This window comes from Eutrema salsugineum, unplaced genomic scaffold (assembly GCF_000478725.1).
Source record: "Eutrema salsugineum unplaced genomic scaffold, Eutsalg1_0 scaffold_4, whole genome shotgun sequence".
NCBI classification, from domain to species: Eukaryota; Viridiplantae; Streptophyta; class Magnoliopsida; order Brassicales; family Brassicaceae; genus Eutrema; species Eutrema salsugineum.
Window position 1 is genome coordinate 12,020,707 of NW_006256686.1, and position 21,294 is coordinate 12,042,000.

Below are 21,294 nucleotides of genomic sequence, written 5' to 3' on the forward strand. Positions count from 1 at the left end.
TAGTAGGTTTCCACTCTGGCCCTGGAAGGGAAAAGATGCAAGCTTGCTTAAGATTCGTCAATATTCACAGTTCGCCCATACGTAGGTTTCCACTCATATAGTTGATCTGCTCTTCTCAAACTAGATATGGCCCCGGATGAATACTTTCACAACACCAAAGACCCAAATCAGACATACAGTTCATGACGCTACTCCCATGCATTAAAAATAAGTTTAGAAGAAAAAGTTCTAGGATTCGGCTTCAATAGCTAATGGAATCTTCATCGAACATGTATAGCCCCTATCAAAAATCCCTGAAACCCAACAATAAAACTACTCAGACATGATTAAAGAAAGCAAAAACATTGTATTGAAAAGCTATATTAAAATCAATATGGTAAAAGAACAAAAAGAGTTCAAGAGATAGATCTCTATCTCCCTAGACCTAAAACCTAAGAAAATGAAAAACAAAAACTTAAAAGCTGCTAAAAGAAAATTTGCATATCGTCTAGGGTTCTTAAAACATGTATTTATAGTGTTCAAGTCATTTCTGGGTGTCACTTAGGGTTTCTCCAAATAAGGGAATCGTCTTGGGCTTGAAAATGGGCTTCTAGGCCGGAAATACCAACCTCCGTGGTCGGGAAGGACGGGACCGGTGCGAATTGGGTGTTGGACACGGGTAAGAATGCTTGCCGGCTGGTATACGGGACATCTTTCTCTTTGCGTAATTTTTGATTGAACTGTTTGATTGCCATGTTGTAAAGTGTGCTGGAAAGCTGGTAGTTCCATCTTTAAGGTCTCCAAAGTTAAGCTGGATCAGACGGTGTGAAGGTCCTCATTTGAGGGTGAATTTCTGATGGTTTGACTCTGAGCTGAAAATTTGGTCTACTATCCATTTTGTTAAGCTTTTTCCTAAGTTTCCTGAAAAAAGTCTTGAATTTACAAGTATTAGAAAACATAATAAAAACATTTGAAAGAAACAGAAAGCATAGAAAAAGTATCTCAAAACGATCCATAAAAGTGGTCAAAATAAGGTGTTATCACATCTGAGCTTGAAAACTACAGCGGCCCTTGTTGTTCTCTAGATTCTTGACTTTGGAAGCCAAGGTTGAAAGTTGAGTTAGAAGATCAGAATAAGTGCAATCCACCTTGTTGTTAATCTCTGCCATTTTCTTGTTGAAGTCCATTGCACCACTTGCTTAACCTTGGAGGATTTGCTGGAGCAGGTTTTGTACTTCTTGATCCTTATTCCCTGAGTTCTGTTGGAGGCTTTGCTGCTGGGGAGGGACAAAAACCATGTTGGTTATTGATGTGAGAGTGAAAGTTCTGGGTGGGGTGATTCTTGTAGTAGGTAAAGCCTTTTTGGTAAACTTGTTGTCCACCTACAAAGTTTACCTCAAATGTGATGTCTTCCCCTTGAAATGTGTCTTGAAACACATGATTCACATCTCTGACCAAGTTGACTGACTTATGAGAAGCTAGGGGAAGTTTATCTAGCTTCTCATTGAGAGACCAGATGTCTTTCCTTGTCCTTTCCTCTTCAGCACACACAGCACCTCTTGAATTCCTGTCAAAGTCTGATCCATAAAGCTCACCACTCTGAGCTACATTCTCCACAAGGGTCATTGCATCATTGACTTCCTTGGTCATGAAATTACCATTTGAAGCTGTATCCAAGAGGAGTCTGACCTTTGGTAAAGCACCTCTGTAGAAGGTACTTAGCACCTGAGCATCTGAGAATCCATGGTGAGGGCATTGCATGGTATACCCTCTAGATCTTTCCCAAGCCTCACAAAAGGATTCATGGTTCTTCTGCATAAAACTTGAGATTTCATTTCTTAACCTCGCTGTTCTTGATGAAGAGAAGAACTTGGTTAGAAAGGCTCTTTTGCATTGGTCCCATGTTGTGACTGATCCTTGAGGTAGAGACTTTTTGATGAGGCCATCGAACCATCACCAGACCCAAAGGTCGTTCCCGAGCTCAAAGAAGCACCAATGACCCGCTCCAAGGCAAGGAGGCTTAGAAAAGGGTTCAACTTGGCCGTGGAATCATTACTAAGTACCATGGAACTTGGAGATGCATTCAAAATCGAGCCTCAAGAACAATACACGCGAGACAGTCCCAAAGGACCCGACTTAGACATAATGGAGGGTTTCGCGCGTCTGAGCCTCAAAGAGAGCCAGCCTCAACTAGAATCAGGTATACATGTTTACTTGGCAGGAAATGGAGCACAGAACACCAAGAATCTCGAAGAGGTCGCATTGGACCCTCAAGATACAACCGTTTCAAGACTCGGAGCCACTAGCGAGCCAACGAGACCCAAGGAGGAACATGAAGTGGGACGCATGAAGAGACTTGAAGAACTCGCAGGACACGACGTGGACAGGACCCTAGATGAACTAAACATCAAGACTAACGAAGGAAATCTCAAGGCTAACGAGCGAATCCACGAGATAACAAGTAAGCCCACAGCCGGCCGCAACCAGGTATTTTCCATTTATACGATTTGTGCAGGTAACATGGGAGTGTCTTAGTGGTGTCTAACACCCTAGATGGCATCAGAGGTGCACGGAACAAGTCCAGAAAAGGTTGCACACTATTAGTTTCTTTTCCTTTTTATTTTTAAGTAAACTTTCCATTTTTGTGTCCAAATGAGACGCTTTGCCATTTTATAAGTCCTGTTGTTTTGAGTCCTTAGTGTCGTTTTTTTTCTTTGAGTCGAACCCTAGAAGGTTCAAAGCTGACGGACTGTTTATAAAGTCCCACATGCAGCTCTTGTACTTCAACCTTTTTTTTTCCCCGATATCAATAAAATAACGCCGTTTTCCTCTTAGCTTGTGCTTGAGAGACTTTGTTTGTGTTCTTGCGTGTGAGATTCACCAAGAGGCAAGCCGCAGTATCAGAGATCCTCCATCATCTCTGTGTGCCTTCGATCCATTTCCAAACCCCTTATCAATCCCTCAAGAGAGAGCGTTAAAGCCAGCTTGACAGATCCCATCTCGATTCAAGTCTTGTGGAAGCAAGCCTTGTCTTACCATTCTCATCCATTGAACTACACGAGAGAGCGTCATAGCCAGCATGTTGTTCCCACCAAGCCATCGATTCCGCAATCATATAAGCCTCAACCGAGTCTTATATCATTTTGGTATCACAGCCAAAGGTTCCTGCCTTTGGTTTTCTATCCTTACACTCTTTCATTTTTATTCATACTCGTTTAGCTTATTTTGATTCATAAAACCAAAAACCCTAGAAAAATTTAATTGCTTGTTTTCGTATTCATTAGTCAAAAAAAAAAAAGAAAGGAATCCGTTGCATTGCTAGATTTTTAGACCGTTAATCCTTGTTCTTTGCATACTACAATTTGAAAACCATATAAAAAGTTATGTAGTTTCATTTAAGTAGCGAGTCAAATAGTCTAGCGTTTTGATACCCTTATTATTCGGTGGTACTTTTGACTAGTTGTTGTTTTTGTTGAGTACAAGGACACCAAGTGAGGCTAACTAGTATCATGGTCGAAGGAGAACCTGTTCCAAACGATGCTCTTGTCCAAATGATGACCGCAATGAGGGAGGAGTTGAGGAACATGACTCAACAAATGGGAAACATTCGGCAAGAACTTGGAGCCAGAATAGATCGAGTTGAGGCACAACCAAGGAGAGCCCCAGTTCGAGGAGCACAAGTGCAAGCCGGTGACGCGAGTGATGATGAAGAGATGCCCGAACTAGAGGATGAATTTCCACCTGATCCTCTTCAGCATCGACAGCAGAGGAGGCCGGATCCTCTAAGGAGAAATCCAGCTAGGGTAGTAGATACCCGAGAGCAAACTCATGATCTCAAGCTAACACCTCCTACTTTTGCAGGAAAGTCAGACCCCGAGGCATACTTGGATTGGGAGAGGCGACTAGAGCACATCTTTGAGTGCTATGGCTACGCTGAACGCAAGAAGGTGGCTGTTGCGGCTGCACAACTCACTGACAATGCCTTAGCGTGGTGGGACAGAAATGTAGCCGAGAGAAGGAGGCAACGCTTTGGACCAGTCGTCACTTGGAGCGACATGAAATTCCTCCTACGACTTAGGTATGTACCTGAACACTATCATAGAGACTTACAAAAGCGTTTTCGCAAATTGTCTCAGGGAAACAGAAGCGTAGATGAATATTTTGAGGAGTTTGAGAAGCTGATGAACTCGTTGGAGTTGGAAGAATCGGAGGAAGCCTTGATGGCTCAGTTCATCGACGGTCTACAAGAGAGAATAGCCAGAAAGGTGGAAAGAGCTCAATATAGTGGGTTACACGAGCTATTGCATCTTGCCGTTCAAGTGGAGCAGCAAATCAAGCGTAAGACCGTTCTTACTAGCCGCAACCGCACGAGCCAACTATGGAACGCCAGCAGTTCTAAGCCGGTAGACAAAGGCAAAGCCGTGGAGATTGAATCAAGATTCAAGGGCAAAGGCAAAGCCGTGGAGATTGAATCAAGATTCAAGGGCAAGGGCAAAGGCAAAGCCGAGGCTCCCAAATTCAACCGAGCCGAACAAGGTAAGTCCTCTAATCCCACATCAAGAACTCGTGATATAACTTGTTTTAGATGTCAAGGCAGGGGTCACATGTCAAGGGAGTGCCCAAATCAGCGAGTCATAATCATTACCCCTAGTGGTGACTATGAATCGCAAGATGAACAAGAAGATGACTCTAACGACTTGGAGGAGGAGGTTGAGTATCCAGATACTGGTGAACTCTTAGTGACTCGCCGAGTGCTAAGCGTCCTAGTTCACCCTGAGGAAACAGCCCAAAGAGAGAACATATTTCATACTAGATGCACCATCAAGAACAAGGTATGTAACCTTATCATAGATGGTGGTTCATGTACTAACGTGGCTAGCAAGTATATGGTGGACAGGTTAGGTCTTGAGAAGACAAAGCATCCTCGTCCTTATAAGTTAAGGTGGTTAAACGACCAGACCGAGCTCAAGATCTCCGAGCAAGTGTCCATACCGTTTTGTATCGGCAAATACCATGATCAAGTCACTTGTGATGTGGTGCCCATGCAAGCCGGACACCTATTACTCGGTAGACCGTGGCAATTCGACCGAGCCACGACCCACAATGGCCGCACCAACCATTACTCCTTCATGTACAAGGAGCGTAAGTACAATCTTGCGCCTCTAAGCCCCACCGAGGTTCATGAGATGCAAGTGCACATGAACAAAGAATCCGAGCTAAGTAAAAGCAGTCTTTATTTATCATCTAGTGATGTTTACAAAACCATGAGTGCCAAGGGCACCGTGCTACTAATGATGTTTAAAGAGTGTCTAAGCGCAGGCCTAGGTGACTCTGAGATACCACCTGAGGTGCAAGCTATTCTGAGCAAGTTTAAGGATGTATTTCCCGAAGAGATACCACCAGGATTGCCACCACTTCGTGGAATAGAGCACCAAATTGACTTAGTTCCCGGTTCAGCCTTGCCCAACAAGCCAGCTTATAGGATGAACCCCGAGGAGACTAAGGAGCTAGAGAGACAAGTACGAGACCTAATGGACAAGGGTTATATCCGTGAGAGTCTCAGTCCTTGTGCTGTACCGGTTAGTACCCAAGAAAGATGGTACATGGAGAATGTGTGTAGATTGCCGGGCCATCAACAACATCACCATCAAGTATAGGCACCCCATTCCACGCCTAGATGACATGTAGGACGAGCTGAGCGGATCCACAATCTTTTCAAAAGTGGCCTTAAAGAGTGGGTACCACCAGGTTCGAATGCATGAAGGAGACGAGTGGAAGACCGCATTTAAGACCAAGCAAGGCTTGTATGAGTGGTTAGTTATGCCTTTTGGCTTGACTAATGCACCAAGCACCTTCATGCGCCTCATGAACCAGGTTCTTCGAGCTTATATTAGTAAATTCGTAGTTGTTTATTTCGATGACATACTTATATATAGTAAGAACCTTAATGATCATCTTCAACACATCGAACTAGTGCTTAAAACACTTCGCAAGGAAGGCCTATATGCTAACCTTAAGAAGTGCATATTTTGTACTAACAAGCTTGTTTTCTTAGGCTTTGTAGTAAGTGAACAGGGATTACAAGTGGACGAGGAGAAGATCAAGGCAATACGCGAGTGGCCTACACCAACTACAATCGGTCATGTTAGAAGCTTTCACGGCCTGGCCAGTTTCTACAGGCGTTTTGTACGAGATTTCAGCACGGTGGCCGCCCCACTCACCGCGGTGATCAAGAAGAACGTGCCATTCTCATGGGGGCCAGCCCAAGATGCAGCTTTTGAAGCCATGAAGAGCCGATTAACACAAGCACCTGTCTTAGCCCTACCAGACTTTGACGAGATGTTTGAGGTGGAGTGTGATGCTTCAGGGGTGGGAATTGGAGCTGTATTACACCAAAGAAAAAAACCAGTGGCATTCTTCAGTGAAAAACTCAGTGGAGCCACACTAAATTATCCCACATACGACAAGGAGTTATATGCCTTACTCCGAGCATTGGAGACCTGGCAGCATTACTTGTTGTCCAAGGAATTCATCATTCATACTGATCACGAGAATTTAAAGCACTTACGAGGACAAACCGCACTTAAGAGACGCCATGCTAAATGGTTGGAATTCATAGAGACTTTCCCTTATGTGATCAAGTACAAGAAGGGACAAGAGAATGTGGTGGCCGATGCACTCTCAAGAAGGCATACATTGATATCTACTATGGAGGCCAAGGTACTCGGCTTTGAGCATATCAAGGAGCTATACAAAGATGATCCCGAGTTCGGAGAAGCTTATCAAGGACATGGCAAGGGAGCTTATACCTCGTATCACTTACACGATGGGTTTCTTTTCCGAGACAAGAGGCTATGCGTTCCTCAAGGGTCTTTGAGGGAGCTGTTGCTGAAAGAAGTACACGGTGGAGGCCTCATCGGTCACTTTGGAGTAGACAAGACATTGGCTGTAGTCGCTGACCATTTCTTTTGGCCGCATCTCAAGAGAGACGTGGAGAGGCATTGCTCACGCTGTGTTACATGCCATAAAGCCAAGTCCAGGTTACATCCTCATGGTCTATATTTACCTTTACCTATCCCTAACGCACCATGGGTGGATATTTCCATGGATTTTGTACTAGGCTTACCCAAGATCAGGCACAAAGACTCGATCTTTGTTGTTGTTGATCGCTTTTCAAAAATGGCGCACTTCATACCCTGTGACAAGACTAATGATGCCACACAAACCGCGGACTTGTTCTTTAAAGAGGTGGTAAGATTACATGGAGTGCCAAGAACGATTGTCTCTGACCGAGACTCTAAGTTCTTAAGCCACTTTTGGAGGACCCTTTGGAGAAAGCTTGGCACCAAGCTTCTATTCTCTACAACTTGTCATCCTCAAACGGATGGGCAAACCGAAGTGGTAAACCGTACATTATCTACTTTACTTAGGGTCACTCTTGGTCGAAATTTGAAAACATGGTTAGATTGTTTGCCTTTCATTGAATTTGCTTATAATCATGCTACTCACTCGGCTACTAAGATGTCTCCTTTTGAAGTTGGGTATGGATTTAACCCACTGACGCCTTTAGATCTCTCTCCAATACCCCAAGCTGAGCAAGTTAATCTAGACGTCCTTAAGAAAGGGGAATTTGTGAAGAAGATACATGAAAAGGCCCGAGATAATATAGTGAAGAAAACGGAGGAATACAAAAGGAGAGCTGATAAAGGACGCAAGAAACTTGTATTCGAACCAGGGGAGTGGGTCTGGTTACATATGCGACCAGAAAGGTTCCCACAGCATAGGAGTTCCAAGCATGCCCCTCGCGGAGACGGACCCTTCAAAGTGTTGGAAAAGATCAATGATAACGCCTACCGACTAGAACTTCCAGGTGAGTTAAACATTTCACATAGTTTTAATGTTGCTGACTTGTCTCCTTATGATGCAGGTGAAACAGTTTTGAGGACAAAACCTCTTGAAGAGGGAGGGAATGATGAGGCCATCGAACCATCACCAGACCCAATGGTCGTTCCCGAGCTCAGAGAAGCACCAATGACCCGCTCCAAGGCAAGGAGGCTTAGAGAAGGGTTCAACTTGGCCGTGGAATCATTACTAAGTACCATGGAACTTGGAGATGCATTCAAAATCGAGCCTCAAGAACAATACACGCGAGACAGTCCCAAAGGACCCGACTTAGACATAATGGAGGGTTTCGCGCGTCTGAACCTCAAAGAGAGCCAGCCTCAACTAGAATCAGGTATACATGTTTACTTGGCAGGAAATGGAGCACAGAACACCAAGAATCTCGAAGAGGCCGCATTGGACCCTCAAGATAAAACCGTTTCAAGACTCGGAGCCACTAGCGAGCCAACGAGACCCAAGGAGGAACATGAAGTGGGACGCATGAAGAGACTTGAAGAACTCGCAGGACACGACGTGGACAGGACCCTAGATGAACTAAACATCAAGACTAACGAAGGAAATCTCAAGGCTAACGAGCGAATCCACGAGATAACAAGTAAGCCCACAGCCGGCCGCAACCAGGTATTTTCCATTTATACGATTTGTGCAGGTAACATGGGAGTGTCTTAGTGGTGTCTAACACCCTAGATGGCATCAGAGGTGCATGGAACAAGTCCAGAAAAGGTTGCACACTATTAGTTTCTTTTCCTTTTTATTTTTAAGTAAACTTTCCATTTTTGTGTCCAAATGAGACGCTTTGCCATTTTACTTTATTTCTTTTTACAAGTCCTGTTGTTTCGAGTCCTTAGTGTCGTTTTTTTTCTTTGAGTCGAACCCTAGAAGGTTCAAAGCTGACGGACTGTTTATAAAGTCCCACATGCAGCTCTTGTACTTCAACCTTTTTTTTCCCCGATACCAATAAAATAACGCTGTTTTCCTCTTAGCTTGTGCTTGAGAGACTTTGTTTGTGTTCTTGCGTGTGAGATTCACCAAGAGGCAAGCCGCAGTATCAGAGATCCTCCATCATCACTGTGGTGCCTTCGATCCACTTCCAAACCCCTTATCGATCCCTCAAGAGAGAGCGTTAAAGCCAGCTTGACAGATCCCATCTCGATTCAAGTCTTGTGGAAGCAAGCCTTGTCTTACCATTCTCATCCATTGAACTACACGAGAGAGCGTCATAGCCAGCGTGTTGTTCCCACCAAGCCATCGATCCCGCAATCATATAAGCCTCACCCGAGTCTTATATCACTTTTCCCATTGATGAGCTTTATCTCCTAGAGAAAAAGGAAATAGCCTCAACTTGAAACTGTCCTCACTCACTCCATTCATCTTAGTGAGATCACAAACTCTATCAAAGTTGTCAATGTGATCTAGTGGGTCTTCTACTGCTAAGCCATGTAACCTGTTTGATTACACCATGTTGACTAAGCCAGACTTGATCTCAAAATCGTTTTCAGGTGTTGGAGCTTGAAACCCTTGTATTTGACCCTGAGTATTGGCCTCATCACCACCTCCCACAACTTGTCTTGGACGTGGAGGTGGTGGCTCTTGCTGATTCTGGTGGTTTCTATTACTACCATGAGCTGTTGCCCTTGATCCATACCCAACCTCTCAATGTGCACAGCTCTTTCTCTTTGTCTTCTTGCTTGACTTCTGGTGTTCATACACCTGAAAACAAAGACAGCACTTGAAAGGTAATCAGTAAAACAAAAGAAATTGACTTGATCTCAAGAAGATCCAAAGTCCTAATGCTAGAATGAATCCCCAATTGGCAACAGCGCCAAATTGATAGTAGGTTTTTTAGCCTATTAAGGTCAATTAACCTTTTGTGTTGTAGCACTTGAGGGTCAATCCAAATGGAGATTATCTAGGCACTAAGACTATATGGATCAATTCTTAATCCAAGTCTAAAGAAACAGGTTAGTGATTTAGTAATCTAAAACATAAAACAAACAAGACACAAGCAATACTTAAAAACTAAACAAGCAAGACAACAAAGAAAATACTCAAATTCAAAATAAGATAAAGCTAAACCTCTAGATGTGATCATTGATTAGGGTGCTTTAAATGTGAATTCATGATGCTAAGCAAACAATGCAACACTTGCAATTCTTTAGTCTAGACTTCCAAATCAGATTAATTCATTCTCATGACAAAAATCCCTTTGTTAATTACCAAATCAAGACTAATTCCCATTAGATGAATAAGCAACCAACAAGCATAAGGTTCCAAGTCTAAAATGACCAGACAGCCTCTTTGTGCATCAAAATAAGAGCTAAGAAAGATAAAGCAAGCATCACATGATCTCAAATTCATTTTTGACTTAGAACTCTAATCTAGATTAATCCTCTCATGAAGGCATTAACCTCTACACTAATCCATTTTCAAACCAAATTCTCATTTGTGAAAAATGAATCAATGAGCATTAAGAAACAGTTCTAATATGTCACTTATGCATTAAACTATCACTCTCATGATGAAAAAGGCATAAACCCTTAGCTTAGCTCTTTCAGGCATTTCATCAAACACCTTGTGGGTGGAGAAATGCCTAAGCTCTAGATCAGAGTGATGTGCAAAGATCTAGCATTAAGAGCAGCTAACTAAGGAAATGAAATGAAAATCTATACCCTAATCATCACAAATCAAACATCTAAGAACCTTAATCTACACACCTAGAAGCTTAAAAGAAGACTACTCACTAATCATGATGAACACACCATTTTCTTTGCAAGAGGTGATGTTAATCATGATTAGAAGCAAAGATGAGAAGATGCAATGATAAGAAACAGCTTTTAGATTATTATATCTGCAAGATATCTCTTAATCAAAAACGTTTTTACACTGAGAAGGAAAGAAAACAAGAGAGAAACTAAGAGAGAAGATAAGGTTTTTAGGGTTTTCTCCCAAAAAAGTATTTATATTAAGTGTTATGGACCGGGTCAGCCCAAGATAAACTGGGTACTTACCCAACTTCAAATGGGTCATGTCTCAAGTGTGCGACATGGTCAGGTGCTTCCCAAGTCGCAGGCCCAAGTCGCACAGCCATAGAAACAGCCTTGTGAGCCTTAAATCCTTCAGCCTCAGCTGCATGGCTATCTAGGTGTAAACAGCGAGTGTTTGTGCTGTTCAGGCTTCCTTCTCTTCAAATCGCACAACCAGGACGCATTCTGGAGAGAATATGTGTGCGAGTTGGTCATATTTAGTCCCAAGTCGCAGGCCCAAATCGGTGTAAACCGCGAGTCTTTCTGCGGTTCAGTTCTCTGCTCGGCCATCTCGCATGCCTAAGTCGCACTCGGACCACTTCGCATTCAGGGGAACGTAACTTCCAGGATATTGATCCAAATGGAATGATACCAACTTTAATGGAAAGAGCACTCAAATATCTCAACCTTTGGTGAAAAAACTATCAGCGCTTGGGAAGTGGAAGGTTCCCCGGAGGGCTCATCTCTGCAGCACATTTAAACGATAAAAAAAAAGGTCTTGGACCAGTGTTCACTCTGGAGATAGTATCTTTCAGCACACAGCTCCAAACTGGATGATCTCAGACGTTCTGGAAAGATAACTCAAAGGCCTTAAATCTTGATGAAGGCTCCGGCAACTAAATCATACTGGAAAGGTATCGACCTACGCAATATTTGTGACTCATCGGATCGGTCTTGAAACTGTCGCGAGACAGGTGTGTCTTCCAGTGATCTTAACTCTCAGCCCACGAGTGCAAATCTAATGATTCCACCTGTTATGGATCCGTGACCTGCTTACCTAAAACTCTCTTTTCTTGAGCGGTCTTTATATCAATGTTTAGAAGTTTCACTGCCCACAAAGCTTTGTACTCCAACTCAACCGGTAAATGGCAGCTTTTCCCATAGAGCAAGTTAAACGGTGAGGTTCCAATGGGGGTCTTGTACGCGGTTCTGTAAGCCCACAAAGCATCGTCTAGTTTCTTGCTCCAATCCTTCCGAGATGAACTCACGGTCCTCTCCAAAATGGCCTGGATCTGACGGTTTGAGACTTCCACTTGGCCGCTTGTTTGAGGATGATAAGGGCTGGCCACCTTGTGTTTTACCCCGTGCTTCTTCAAAAGACTCTCAAGAGTCTTATTGATAAAGTGGCTTCCTCCATCGCTTATAACTACCCTTGGGACTCCGAACCTTGGGAAAATGATGCTCTTGAAGAGCTTTACCACCACTTTTGAATCATTGGTCGGAGATGCAACCGCTTCAACCCATTTGCTCACATAGTCCACCGCAACGAGTATGTACATATTCCCGTATGAGCTTACAAAGGGACCCATAAAGTCAATGCCCCAACAGTCGAAGACCTCTACTTCAAAAACTAGGGTTTGAGGCATTTCATTCCTCTTGGATATGTTGCCGTGCCTTTGACAAACTTCACACCTTGAGACTACATCCTGAGCGTCTTTGAACATGGTCTGTCACCAGAAACCGCTTTGTAAAACCATAGGGAAAAGCTTAACAAAATGGATAGAAAACCAGATTTCAGCTCAGAGTCAAACCATCAGAAGTTCACCCCCGATTGAAGGCCTTCTCACCGTCTAATCCAGCTCAAATTTGGAGATCTTAAAGATGGAAGTATCAGCTTTCCAGCACACTTTACAGCTTGGCAATCCAACGGTTCAATCAAAAGATACACGAAGAGCAAGATGTCCCGTAAACCAGCCGGCAAGCGTTTCCACCTGCGGCCAATAGACTATTCCCCGCGGTCACAACCACTGCGACCGCGGCCAGCCACCCATTCCCCGCGGTCACGCACATCCCGACCGCAGCCAGCTAACTCCGACTTTGAAGGCCCATTTCTGAAGCCCGTATCATTTTCCCAGCCTCAATTCCAGAACCCTAGACACCAGAGACTATTGGAAACTATAAATACATGTCATTTAGGTCGTTTTTTAAGAGAGAAGAGGAGAGACGAAATACTTTACAGAAATTTTACTTTAATCTTTGTTTTTAGGTTTTAGGGAGAGAGAGATCTATCTCTTGAACCCTTGCTCTTTCTTTTTCAATTTCGGTTTCTACTCTACTTTTTAATACTATGTTTTTGATTCCGTTTATTATGTCTGAGTAGTTTTATTGTTGGGTCTAAGGGATTTTCGATGGGGATTTATATGTTCGGTGAGGATTCCATGAGCTTTTGAGCCGAATCTTAGAACTTTTTCTTCTGAATTCGTTTTTACTGCATGAGAGTAGCGTCATGAACTACAATCTGATCCAGATGCTTGGTGACACGAAAGTGTTCATCCGGTGTCAGATCTAGTTTGGGAGAGCAAAACAAACATAGGAGTGGAAACCTACCTATGGGCGATTTGTGAATGCTGACGAGTCTTAAACATAATGCATCTCTTCTTTTCCAGGGCCAGAGTGGAAACCTACTGGTCAGGGTTGAGAGAGATAGTTGTCTATGATCACTACAGTGGCGTATTCATACGTCCGTGACTCCAGTTCGAAAAGTTTAAGCTAAGATCTTATCAAATTTACTCTCTAGCAATGTTTTGAATCGTTCATACCCCTGACAAAACTTCCCTGAACCCCATCGATTTCTTTCTTATAGATTTACACCGTTTTATTTCAAGCTTTAGTTCATTATTTTCATTCTCTTTCAATCGATTTTCATTTAAGCAATTAGGTTAGCCGTTTTTCTCGTTTTTACCCATTTTCGTTAAGTTGAGTTATTAGGTCATTTTAATTCTCGTAGTTTCTCTTTAAAATTTGTTTTTACGTTTTAAACACACCACCAAAACCCTCATAAAACTCGCCTGGTTTTAGACTTCCTTACTTTATATTTCTTTCGAAGGCTTATGCAGGAAAGATCCTCCTTCCCTGTGGATTCGATCCCTAAGTACTACAATCGATCAGTTGTGCACTTGCGGCTATTGATTTCATTTAGGGTAAAACTTGACAACCCTCACGCACACCACATCAGCTTTGCATTGCATATTTGAGCATGAACTTGAGTTCTCGTTGTGATCACTTCTCTCTAAAAGGAAATATGAACTCCCGTTGCATTCCAACCTCTTTCTCTCATTTGTTCTTTTTGCTTGAGGACAAGCAAAGGACAAGTGTGGGGGAGTTGATATGTCTATATTTTGCATCATTTAGGCTGCATTTTAAAGTCCAAATCATGTGTTTTCTCATTCATTTTAGGTCTTTAGGCATCAAAGTAGGCTTTAGGATTTGCACTAGGTTCCAAAGAATTTTGCATGGTTTGAAGTCTTTATCAGGTACTTTTGAGGATATTTGGAGCTCAAGAAGAAGATCAGGAGTAGAAACGGTGAAGAAGAGGGTCAAAAATGGTGAAAACCGCTTGGAGGAATTTCTAGGCGAAAACTCGTACCGGCTGGATCAGAATATCGGCCAAAATCGCTATCGGGTGGTCTTCACCGGCTAAAAATCATTTCCGGGTGAAAATTCTATCGGGTAAAATTTTATGCCGAGACGATAAGTTTTTATCGGCTAAAAAGCTTACCGCGATACATGTTTCTCGGACATTTTCCTTACCGCAGGAAGCATTTATCGGCTAAAGTCCATTTTCACCAGCGCGCCTCAAAGATCTCAAATCCGGGGAATCTTTCAGTCCGAATCAGTTGACGGGGTCTTCGTAAAAGTTGGAGATAATCAAGCCAAGATCCCAGAACAGTTGGAATCACGTAATTCGGACCAGTGAGTAGGCAGATATCGCCTCCAGAAGACACGCCTGTCTCGCATGTATCCAAAAGCCGATCAGATGGGTTTCAAAGATTACATGGGACGATGCCCTTCCAGCTCGAATCAGCTTACAGGGCCTTCATGAATATTCAAGGTCTGTGAATTTCTTTCTAGAACACCTGAGGTCGCCCAATTCGGCACACCGGTTTGGAAGATATCGTCTCCAAAATAGACATTGGTCTAAAAGCTGATTTTTCCGGTCATTCCAATGCGGTGCAAAGATGAGCAATCCGGGGAGCCTTCCACTTCCCAATCTCCGATGGTTTCTTCACCAAAGTTTTAGCTGAATTAGTTATCGTGATTATGCAACTGGTTTCAAGGCATTTGGAGTCGTGTGGTGAAAGTTATTGCTTCCGGAAGACGAGTTGATCAGTACGAGCCCAAAGAGTTGCGATACGCGCTAAGTGTTTTTACAAACCTCGGCATTGTTACCTCGACATTGCTTAGGCCGAGGCTCATCCCCTGAAAGCTCCCTGGACTAGACCTCGTACTAACTCCTCGGTATGTCAAGATCGGGGCATGCATGCAAGAGAAGCCAAGCTGAAAACGACTAAGTGTTGGACGTGCACCTCGGCTTAAAGGCCTCGGTATTACATGCCGGACCCCATTACGAAACCAGATTCAAGAACAAGTTGACTCGGAGAATGCACGTAAAGCTGGATTGAAGACTAGGGTTTATGCATGTTCTTGACGTGTTCTTCATGGGATCTTCATCTTGATCTTTGCTCACGTGCACCCCTCGCATCAAGACCTCGGCTTCACTCTCCCTTACACCGTGGTGCTCACCCCGACGACCCAAGAAGAGCGTTCAGTACCCGGTTTGTTCCGGGCTGACCCGCGACACTCACCCTTCACTATAAATAGATTTTAGGACCAGAAACCTAATCATCTTTGATCTTATCTCATTTTCCTGCCTGTTTTAGCTTTAAGAACTTGCCTCTTTTGTGAAACTTGATTAACCTAATCCGATATCTCGTTTTCACGTAAGAAATCTTGTTCTTGTTTTCTTTTATTCACCAGCAGCAAACTCCTAATCATGACCAGCTACACGTCTTGCAAAGGACTTAGTGAGCTCATTATGATCAGTGAGTAGTCCATTTAAGAGGCTTTAGATAGGTAGATTAGGGTGCTTTCATGATAGATTAGTGAGTATAAGGGTCTAGTCTTGCATGTTTCATTCTCTAACCGACGAGATCTCTAAGCTGGATCCAATCACATCACTTGTGGTCCAGATCTAAGACATATCTCGCATCAAAAGTGTTCGTAGAAATGTCTGAACCAATCGGTTAGAGGTTTAAGAGTCTTTCATCGCTAGAGTGATCGTTTGATCTTCTTAAATGACTTATTGAACTGGATCTTAAAGCTGACTGATTCATGCTTCTCCAAAGATATTTTGGTATGAAAGAGGATCAGTTTAAATGGCTAATACCTTCATGAGAGATTTAGCTTACTCTGAGTTCATGTTAAATGAAACCGCTTGATATTATTGATTCATTAACTCTCTAGTCTAGCTTGGAAGCACCCGAGTCTTTGATCCTGTCTAAAGCTTCTGCCTTTATCATATATCATCATCATCCGATCATTTGCTTTCTTATTTATTATCATTTGCATCTTCATCTAGCCTAAATATCACTGTTTGTTTCGTTTTCATGTTTATTTGCTTGTTAAGTAGATTAGTCATCAAAAACTCTTGCTTGATCATCTTGACTTAAGATTACAAGTAACATAGATTAGTGCCTCTCCACAAGTTTGGTTTGATAACCCCTTGTACTACAAGACAGGGGATTGATAACCACTACAAAGAGTGAAAACTCTTAGTTATCATATATATATATATATATATATATATATATATATATATGATTACTTAATTAAATTTTTAAATTAAAAAAAACACGCACACACACACACAAAAATTAGAGGTGGGCGATAACAATAGACACTTGCAAGGTTTAGATAGGCTTAGAGATAACCACCACGTCCAACAAAACGTTAATCAGCATGTTAGGTTCCAAAATGCCCCTCGCTTAACTCTAAGAGATTATAACACTCCGTATGCTTTCTATGAGAACCGTTCTCGCATTAGTCTACAACCCATCAACGTAGACTATGAGATTAGCCCGAAGCTCATAAAATTGGTTAAGCAGAACCGGTTCCATGGCAATGCATCGGAGAATCCTATGGATCATCTCGAAGATTTTGATGAAATCTGCAGTACCAAGCAATCCATCGGAGTTCCTGCAGATTACATAAAGTGCAAGTTCTTTCCATTTTCTCTTTGTGATAAGGCGCGTACTTGGTTCAAGTCTTTGTCTCCTGGTTCACTCGAATCATGGGACGAATGCAAGGCTGCCTTCCTTAACCATTTCTACACCACCCGCTAGATCAAACTTTTTTAGAGACAAGATTTATAGGTTCCAGCAAAAAGGAGGCGAACCTTTTCATGAAGCTTGGGATCGTTATAAAGACTACATTAGGGAATGTCCTCATCACGGTTTTACAGAGACATGCATTTTGAACAACTTCTACGAAGGTCTTGAATGGACATCTAAGGCACCTCTAAATGTAGCAGCGATGGAAACTTCATGACAAGGACTGTGGAAGAAGCTTACATCTTGATTGATAATCTTGCTACAAGCAGCACAAAAAATTTTCCTGATCAAGGAAGAACATCACGTTCTACTTCCCATGATCATAAGGAGATTGAAGAACTTAAAGCCATGGTGAAATTGTTTCTCCAAAATCAGCAGCGTTCTGTTAGTGTCGACAAAGCAGTTAATGCAGCTGAGATTAATCATCAACTTGGAGCACAAGATCACACCATATGAATCTCCAATCTGCTCCAAAATCATCTCCAACCTCTCAAGACAACAAGCTCGAGCTTATGGTGCAACCACTTCTTACGAAGCTGCAAAGATTAGCAGACGATGTGGATATAAGAGTGGACTGCCTATACACTGACCTTAATGGTAAATTTGAAGCTCTTTCCACTCATTTTGATAGCATGGACGTGCAGCTATTACAAACCATTGATAGTTCAAAAAGCACCGAAGCTATGGAGAGACGAATCGCTGAGGTACATGAAAAAATCGCCCAAGACACCCACAACCTTGTGCTTAAGTTAGACAACATGAATGATCTTGGGTACAAGTTAGACATCATGTATGATCACCTTAACAAAAACAATGAGGAGTCACTTGAGAAGTTCACTAACCTCTCAACTCAGGTTAAGATGCTCGAGAAACAAATCGGACAAATTGGAGAAAGTGTGAAGAGACAAGATGGTCACCTTCCGGGAAAAACTGTAGACAATCTAATGTGGCGTTGCAATGTCATAGACACTGATGGTGAGAGAGAAATCACGTCTATTCCTAGAAATCAAGATACTGAAGTTGAATCTCCAGCATGTCCTGAAGAGTATGATGCAATAGAAAAAGTTACACACCAAAGGAAGCTTCATAAGATAAATGATTCTGTGAAGTTTGTCTTCCCCTGCATAATCGAAGGTGTGGAATTTTCTGACTCTCTATGTGACACAGGAGCAAATGTGAATGTGATGTCTAAAGCAATTGCAAACGAGCTGGGGATGCGTGACATCAAACCTCCTCACGGTTCTGTTAAGTTTGGAGACAATTCAAGCACGATCCCATATGGTTTCGTAACGGATTTGATGGTGCAAGTAGAAGGGTGTCTTGTTCCTGTTGATTTTCACATTCTTGAGATGGAAAATAACTCTCCCAGGGCGTTAATATTTGGAAGTTCATTCCTTGCAACAGTGGGGGCAGTTGTTGATTATCCCAACCAAAGAGTTTGTTTTTCTAAAGTCAAAAAGAGAATCTTTTATCCTGTTATCTGTAGTGGTGGAAGCTCTTACTGTATAACCATCTACAAGGAAGAGAAGTTGATTTTAGACCCTGGAGATAACAAGGAAAGGTGCCAACGCGTTTCTATACAAGCCCTTTCAGTCGAGACAAAGGGAGTTGTCGAATCGAGAAAATTGAAGCACAAGGCGAGAAAATCTAAGCGCAAATATAAGAAATCTAAGGGCAAAACTACCTCACCCGATGCAAGCTCGACATCGACTTCTCAAGACCCTACTGGAGATGTGGAGAAAGATGGTAATGCTAAAGTAGTCACCCCAGAAAAACGTCCAACCCCACCTCCAAAAGCAAAACCTTCTGAGCTTCCTTGGTTTATGCATATCGCGAATTACCTCACTACAGGAAAAACAGGTTTTAGTAGCGGGTGAAAACCGCTATCTAACCATAGCATAGCGTTTAGTTAAGCGCTCTGTCATCGCCCGCGATAATAGGTCGATCACTTTAGATAGCGGATTTTGGTGTTGCTATTAAATCGGTCAATGTAATAGCGATTTTTTTTTGCAATAAAAGTATTATTAATAACGTTGTTCAAGTGTTATTAAAAAAATATTTCACAGCGTTATTATGCTGTCATATTTTATTACATTATAGCGTGTTATTTGTGTTACAATTTTTTTTTTGAGATGAATATTTAAATTTTATTATTCTATATTGTTTCTATAAAGAAAGACAGTACTCCCGAGGCATGGCCCGTTGAGACAGCTATTGTCATATTTTATGTTTGACATATTGAAAACAATAGCATAATGCTCTGCTATCTTCGTATATAATAGCGTTTTGGTTATGTGTTATGCTATTTAACGATAGCGGTTTTTGGTATTATAAATTACATATATGATAACGTTTTTTGTATTATCAGTTATGTAAATAATAGCGTTTTTTTAATTACCATTACCTATACAATAGCGTTAAGCACATGTCGTCGAATTGAATTTTTTTTATTTCAAATGTGGTGAAATCAAAAATATTTTTTTGTTTTTACCATTTTTTGGTTATTTTCGAATGGTATTTTTCTGTAAATATCAAAATATAAATAAATTTAATTTGAAAAGAGAAACCTGATTAATTTATTAAAATGAAATTACAAAAGTCAAAGTTTACAAAAGACCAACAAATTTGAAATCACTTTTTTTCTGCTTCTTCTCCTTATAGCTGTCTCGACGATCCATGCCTCGGGAGGACTGTCCTTCTTCTTGTTTGGGGTGTCTTTGCATAGCAGATTTACGTTCTTCCTTTATGATTCTTTTGATAGCTAGACGGTACTCTGGTGCAATGTCTTCTTGGAGTTCCTCAAGACGGACTAAGCTGGTTCCTAAAGCTCTCTGGAACTGTTCTCTTGTGATTTCCTCGACATCACTTCCTCTTTCAACATCTGCATCTTGTCGTGGATGTTGGCGGATCTGTGGTATGATTCCTTTTGCCGGGAGTCCGCAGATTATTACTTTCCTTGCTTCCATTTCTGAATCAGATTGTAAGCAACACAGGAATTAACAATAACAGTATCAAACAAAATGAAAGAGGGAAACATTTACAGTATCAAACACAATGAAAGCTTATCAAACACTAGTAACTACTAGCAGAACAATAAGTCAACTAAATTTTGCTACAAAAAACAACTTTATTAAGCAGACAAGAAACGATTAAACACAATGGAAATGCTTCAACTTTACACAATAAAAGACAACGATATCATATACAAATGCCAATTAAAGATACAAAAAGCAGATGTGTCTACTTAATTAAAATGATGTTGTAATATATCGAAGATATCAAAGATACAAAAATTTGATGTCAAAATACGAAACAAATTTAGGGTTTGACACGCAATTTATTGAAACCAAACGACTGAGAGAAACCAAATGACTGAGAGAATAAGGAGAAACGGTGAAGAAAGCCCTAAACTATAGCAATCATAGGGTTTATACAAAACCATATGGTCGAGGTAAGAAGAAGAAACGACTATTAAACAATATAACTATATGAATCGGTCACAAATGTATCGGCATCTATAACATTGAGAGAAGATGGAATGAGAGAGATGTAAAGAATAACGTACCCGATTAACTCTGAGATACAGATTTTCGAGTGAGATGAATATACGGCGACGAAGAAGAAGACATTGTATTTAGGGGTTCGGGTTTTAGTATCATCGATCCTACGGTGGAGAAAGAGAGTAATATTATATCATCGTACGGTTGAGAATGATTATAAATCAACATTATTGATCCAACGGTTATTATCTCAGTGTTAGAGTATTGATCGTACGGTCAAGCTGGTGCCACATAATGGATCCTAGTACTCTTTAACTATTGGTCATTTTTGTTCAAAATAAGAATTTTACATTTCCAAATAATAAATAAGGTATTTAATTTTTTTTAAAAAATTACAATTATATAAATATCATAGATTTAGTAATTCCAATAATGGAAAACTTTATTTTTGAATTTCATGACAAAAGAAAATTATAAATCGAATTCAACATATATTTAATTTCTAATCAACCTTAAACCTAAGCCCTAAACCTCTAATCCCTTAACCCTAAAGGCTAAATCTTCAAAAAGTAAAATAAAATACTATTTTAAATTTATTACTACATATATTGATATATTGTATGAAAAGCATTGTAACTTTATAGTTATAAAGTTCGAGTGAGAAATTGTAATGCTTCATAATAAAAAACTAAACATTAATCTTAAATCTTTAAACTCTAACCCTTTACCCATAAAGACTAAATCTTTGAAATGTGAAATACAATACTAATTTTAATTTAG

The 21,294-nt window shown here is 41.3% G+C and overlaps 2 non-coding genes across 2 annotated transcripts; one reads left to right on the forward strand and one right to left on the reverse strand.

Moving 5' to 3' along the window:
• Positions 1-1,717: 1,717 nt before the first annotated feature.
• On the forward strand, positions 1,718-1,824 carry LOC112084716. The gene has a single exon (XR_002898377.1). It is a non-coding gene; the product is annotated as a small nucleolar RNA R71 (small nucleolar RNA).
• A 15,205-nt stretch (positions 1,825-17,029) lies between these two features.
• LOC112084845 lies at positions 17,030-17,140 on the reverse strand. Its single transcript, XR_002898504.1, has one exon. It is a non-coding gene; the product is annotated as a small nucleolar RNA R71 (small nucleolar RNA).
• Positions 17,141-21,294: the final 4,154 nt, after the last annotated feature.